Genomic DNA, 6,504 nt, shown 5'->3' on the forward strand with positions numbered 1-6,504 from the left:
GGAGGTTGGTGAAACCCTGGAAATAAAGAGCTCCAGTCAGTTTGCCCTCATTCTCCTTGCAGCCTTGGTAACCCAGGCCAGCCCTAATTGTGCCACTTAATGGCGCTTGTTTGCTCTCTGCTCCAGTGGTCTTGGAAGGAACAGTGTGTCTGTGTCCCCCTGGTGATTTATGGCTTTCCTTGTTTTGTTGCGGGTTTTTGCCTTCTTTGTAAGTAATGGTGGTGAAAAGTGCCAACTCGATGACCTTCGGGGAGCATGGGCCTCCACCAGTTCGAGGAGTCCCTGGCGTGGTGGGTCGGTGCTGGTGCTTAAAGCTGCCTGCTGGAGCCTCCCGTGATAAGAGGGGAGTGTGATGCAACCTATTCAGCCTTGAAGCGTCTAATCCTGGAGACAGACATCTGAGTCATAGTTGTCCTGTGCTGCGTTACTCATTTACAGTGCTAATTCTGCAGACGGCCGGCGAGGGAGCTGCCTTCGTGTCCCACACCTAATGGCTTTTCCTTATGGGTAGCTATTGTTTTGGGGGGGATTTTTTTGCCATCAAAAAGTACCTTTTGGCACCTGAGTGTAGTTCTTTATTTAAACTGTTACTGCCTTGCATCACAAAGCCCTTTTTTTAAGTGCCTTTCATAGAAAATTGCCACATCCTTCCCTCTGCTGTGTTCAGGCACGTTTTACCTGGGTTATTTTAATCTTATGAGTCAACCCTGCCTGTCACTGCTACCCCTCTGATTTTTTTTTCCTGAGGATCTTTAAATCATATTTAAGACATTCAGGCCCAGGTGCTGCTTTTCTAGGTTGTGTACAGTCCGTGTAGAAGGCTTGCATCTCTTCCCTCCGTTCCATGAAGTGATTCCTCTGAAGGAGTGGCTTTGCAGTTGGGGGTTTTGTGGCCCCCTTTTGCTCAGGTTTCGATCTGTGAGTCTCAAGGTCGTTTATTTTCCTGTCTTTGGCAACACCCAGTGGTTACCAAGTCCTATGATGAATGGAAGGGCTGCACCTTTTTTCAGCTGCTTGCAAACAATGGCAAGTGAACTCATGCATAACACTTGTGTCAGCAGCTGCCTTTCAAACCTGCTTTTATTTCTCATAGAGTTAGGAGTCTTTTTTTCCCCCCACCTTGGGTTGTATCTGCTTTCCATGTAACAAGGATGCTAAGTGCAGCAGAAAAGAGATCTGGGTCTGAATTTTGCTCCCTGTAACAGTGGCTTGATGAGATGTGAAGAAAAACCTTTCTCTTGTCCCTTGATTTATTTTTACTGACAGCTGGAATCACAAACTAGGTTTGGTTGGAATGAAATGCTCCATGTTGTAATTAACTCTGCTCAAGAACGAAAGTACTGAGACTATAATTAGCTCGTAGCCAGTTGCAGAGGAAAGTGATTAGGCACAAGCTGAAAGCTTGGGTAGTTGATGTGGGAGGAAAGGAAATTTGTGCTGGCAGAGGGGAGCAGGATCCCGGGTTTGGCTGTCCTGTAGAGGGCAGCAGCAGGCAGGAGAGCTCCTGCCTGATAACCTGGGCTCTGCAAATGCTCTTGATGCCTTTACAGTCGAGGTGAATCGCAAACCAGATCAAGTTCTCACTCGGTTGGGAAGGGAAGGTTGTCTTGCAGGAGTGGTTGGGTCTTCTGGGAGAGGTAGTTCCATCCAGCAGGTCATCTTCAGCCAGCCAGAACCACCCTGTTACCCTTGTTCTCTCCCAGTGTTTGGTTTCTTTGCTTTGTTTATGTAAACCCTGCAATGTTTTTCAGATGTGCTTGTGCCTGGCAGCAGAGCTTTTGTGTGAGTCCTGCTGGGTCGTCGGCTCTGGCCTGTGACGTCAGGTTCCCTTTCCCCTGTCATATTCCTCTTTCCTTGGCAAAGCATTCTGCTGGAGACCTTTCACTTTCCTGAAGCTGTGGTCTTTTGTTCATTTGTTTTCCTGCTCTGGCTGACTGCAGCAGCCAGTTCCTGGTGTTCTGGCTTCATTTTACCTCTGCTATTCTCTCTTGGAAGAGGGCTGACAGCACCTCTCCTGACGTCACCTCGGACCACGCATCTCTTGCACAATCCTCTGGCTTTGCAGCCCTGCCATTCCCTGACCTTGGCTAATCTGCTTCCTTTTGCAATACTTCTAAGCACCTTTCCCAGTGGAGGGTTGCAATTACAGAGGCAAGTATAGAGTTGCATGCTTCTCTGAAGGGAGAGCAGGTTTGAGCTCCTTTCATCTAATAGGAAATGTCTCCTTCCCTTTCAATGCAGCACTTTCTTGTGGTGTGCAGTTATCCACCAGGATTGCTCCCTTCCATTTCTTTCAGCGTTTCCCTCTTCACAGTAGGAAGACCTGTCCCTACTGATCAAAGGCATCCTTCTGCAGCTACAGGAGCAGAATGAGGAAACAAGATGCTGCATAAGGGATCAGATCTCTGCAATTAAGCATGTCTCAGAGCAAGACTGAAGGCAGCAGACAGCTATGCTTGCTGCCTCAGTTTCCCTGGTTGCTAGCGTGGGGGTAGTTGTACTTGCATCTTCTGGGGAGTTGCCTTGACCTCTGTAGACCAAGTTTCTTTTCCACATTGGTTCTGTCATTGGCTCAGTGAGAGAAGCAAATACCAGAGTTAGGGATGAGCTGTGCAGCTTGCTGCTTCCATCTGTTAGAGCCCTCCCTCCAGACTAGGTAACTCAAGGATTGTCTTGTTCCCCCAGCTGAGCAGGCAGTGATACCCTCCTGGCCAGTGTAGGAAGTGGCAGTGCCCCCAGGGAAAAGTTCCCCTGGAGTTGGTGTTGATGATAGTGTCTTCCCAAGAGAGTCTGAGACAGTGAGAGGATGCTCTGTGAACACAGGAAGGCTCTTGCTGCTGAGGAACAGTACCTGCAGCAGGCAAAGATGAAACAAAACTGCTAGGACAGAAGCCCTAGTCACAGCTGTGGCTTAGGGGCTGATAGGATATGCATCTGGGTGAGCCAAAACCAGATCAGGGAGAGGAGGACCTGTCAGGTTAGAGAGAGCAGCTTAAATTTATGGGGCTGCAGTGAGCATCAAAGGCCCTGAGCCCGCAAGGGGGAGCCTGGATGAAGTCATTCACAGCACCGCTGACGAGATCAGCTCCAGACTGGAGCAGATCCACTGCCGATACAGGGCACTCGGGATTCAGGTGTTGAGAGAGGCACTTGACAAGGGAAGCAGATCCACCCCTGCTTGCTCTGCCCTGCTGTGTTACCGCTAGCAAATGGAAGGAGCATCATTAGAAAGTGGAAGTATGGGCAAAACCGGTTTAAGAGCCTGGATTTTGCTGAGCTACAGCCTGGCTCTAAAGAACAGCAGGAGGGAGAAGAAGGAGAAAAATCCTATTGCAAAGGCATTTTTCACGGGCATCCAAGCATGATCTGAGCAGAGATCAGTGACATGAAACTAGGCCTCCTGGAGCAAATCGGGGAGGCCAGCTGCGGCAGGTCCCCCCCGCCCGAGTGATGAATGCATCCCTGCATTGCGGCGCTGCTGAAGCCTTTCCTGGGGGCGCTGAGCGTAGCAGCAGCCCCTGGAGCTCCGGGCGCGGCGGTGCGCAGCCTGCCTGTGGCGGCGCGGCACGGGGAGGAGGCAGCCCCGCCGCCAGGTGCCCCAGCGCTGAGCGCACAGCTCTGGGCTCTGCAGATGAAGCAGGTTTGGCAACTGCTGAGCTTGAATAGATGGGCTTTGGCCCAGGCTTGAAGGTCCCCCGCTGCCAGTGGTCCTACTTTGAATGCAGCTGCCTCACGTTCCCTAGGAAACTTCAGCCGCTGGCTGAAAATGGCAGGAGGAGGCAGCTCGGCTGCTCAGCCTCTGTCGCTTGGCTCCTCAGACATCTTCAGCCTGGCTTTTGGCAGCGGTGAAGAGCAGCAGGGCGGAGTGAACCCAGTGCTGGGGCACAGCAGACGTGGGCTCGGGAATAAAAAGAAAACTGTGACCCAGGAGGAGGGGGAGGGAGAGGGAGACTCAAAGTCTGCGTATGCAGATTTCCCGAGGGTGGACCTGGCCTTTTGTCGGTTCCACTCTGGTCCCTCCAGCTTCTTTTGCCTTTGTAGGCACAACAGGAGCAGGGCCAGGCCCGAGTGCTGCCTCAGGATGATGGGTCACGTTGCATGGTTGTTAGCATCCTCCCTGGTGTGGTTTTGGGCTGTGCCAGCTAGCAGTGCCCAGCCGTGGCTGGGAGACAGGGTGGACTCGGGACTGAGTGTTTAACCCTCAGCGTGGGAGCTGTGACCTGCTCCTTAGTTTCTTGACCGAGTGAAACTCCTACGCTGTGTAAGCCCAGGTCCCTCTGAAGGCAGGCATTTGAAGTGCAGGCTGCTGCTGCCTGCATGTTTATCCCCTAATTTTCCATTTTTTTCCTCTCCCAAGACGGGAAATGTCACACAGCAGGTTGTAGGTGAGGGTGTGGGATGGGAGTGTGTGCACCAGACTGAAACTGGGAAACTCTCTGCCTGCTGGCTGAACAGACTTGTGACTCAGTGTCCTGCACTCCATGCTGTGGATCATTGGCTGTGTTTGACCTCCTGCCTTGTGAGGTGGGAGAGATGCTATGAGGAAATGTTGCCCGAGTGCATGAGGCCATGGTGGTGTGAGGGCCAGCTCCTGGATGCAGTGGATCAGACAGGCCTGGGCCCACAGACACATTATGTTTGCTGCCCTGGTTCTCCTGCTTCAAGCAGGCAGAGTGAGGAGCCCATCATGCTGCTTACAGGGCGTGCAGTTCTACAGGGCCTTCCCATGCTCACACACCTTTGTCCTGTTTCCACCACCACCCCAAACCCACCTGGGGAGCAGGACAGGGGCAGAGCTCGTGTGTTCCCAGTTTATTGTGCTGTGGATAGATGAGTCCCCTGGTCAGGAGAAGGATTAGACACATCTTCAGGCCTCTGCCCAGAAGGGCTGTGTTCACTGGCATGCTGCTGTTCCACTCAGCCCAGTGGGCATCTCAAAGGCAGCGTCCACATTCTGGGTCTCCCCACAACCATGTTGCACCTTTGCTGACTCAGATCTGAGGTCCAAGTCCTCCTCCTTTCTCCACCTCCCTCTTTGCACAAAGTAGCTTTGCATTTTGAGTGGCTCTCCTCCTCATAGGAGTGCTCTGGCTGAATTTTGGGAGGAGGATTCATGCTGGGAGTCAGTGAGACTGAAAGCAGTAATGTGGCAGCATGACCTAAGAGTGGACTTGGAGACCTCTGCTCTCCAGCTGTCCACCAGCTGCATGGCTGTCCCTACAGCCAGCCAGTCACTTGCTGGTATCTAGAGCAAGCACTGGGCACTTCTCAGCTCGTCCTGGGAAGCTGTGCCTTTGCTGGAGCTGTTCAGGAAAGATTCCCACCCCTTTCCTGATGAGACCGAGTGAGTAATAAAGATGTACTTCAGAGACAGGGTTGTAAGGAGTGCTAGGTGCATGTTTAGGACCAGAGAGCAGGTCTCCACTGGCTTTTTCCTGCTGTTGTGCAGCAGACATTGATGCGTGTCCCATCTTGACAGGAGAGATAAGCTATCTGTGAGCGGCTGGGAACTCGCCTGGCAGCTGCAGCCAGCGGTCCTCCTTGCATTGTTCTTATCAGATCTTCTGCTTTGGCAAGTTTGTTTGTTCCACAGTGGATGGACACGTGCTGGGGGCTGTTCAGCCTGGGATGTGATAAGATTTGTCTGGTGAGAGTTGTGTTCAAAGCAGTTAGTTTGTAAAACCCTTTCCCCCCTTTTCCCCTCTTGGGAGCAAGTGTTCTTCATCCAGGAAGCTGACTGCAATCAAAGTTGGGAGTCTGCTTTGCTGCTGTGGGGCTCTCAGGAAGGGGGAATCTTGTAAAAAAAGAAACCTGGGGACAGCCAAAGAGACAGCAAGGTTCTGGCCTGAGTGTGTTGCCAGTAGTGAAGAAAATAAGGACAGCAAGAAAAGGCACAAGCTGGATGGAAGGAGAGCCATAGAGAACGAACAGCCTTGCATGACTGCTGGGAATGCAAAATAAGTATCTGCTGTGCTCTGCTGAGGGCTTCTGTACTACTGGCTATGAGGGATGGGTCAGAAGCAGGAGCAGAGGCTCCCAGGAGCAGGTCCAGAGAAGGGTCAGGATGCTTATATGGACTGGTAGATTAAAATAGGATGCCCTCAAATGCAAGGCATGTTCCTTAGTGCCTAGTATAGTGCTGGAGAGGGAGATGAGGTGTCCCAGCAGAGCAAAGCAGCTGCTGACTTGCTTGCTCCCTGTGGTACCATGCAGAAATGAAACATCTCTGGGCAGTGCCAATACCAAGCCGACTCAGGTGCTTCCTTCAAAAGCTTCCTCACCTGATGGCGACTCTAAGCAAGGCTGTGACTGTAGCTCCTCACTGGGAAGCAGGGAAAAAGTAGTTTAGCACTCCTTATGCCAAGGAGAGTTGGGACCTCCTCTGCGCTTTGATTGTCCTTGGAGCTCCTGCAGCAGGTCAGGCTCAGCTCTTTTCACTGTGGATTGCTCTGGAGGGTCCCCTGGAAGAGGGGAGGAGAGGAACAGGGAAAGTTGTGTGGGCCT

This window comes from Dryobates pubescens, chromosome 15, assembly GCF_014839835.1.
Source record: "Dryobates pubescens isolate bDryPub1 chromosome 15, bDryPub1.pri, whole genome shotgun sequence".
Lineage (NCBI taxonomy): Eukaryota > Metazoa > Chordata > Aves > Piciformes > Picidae > Dryobates > Dryobates pubescens.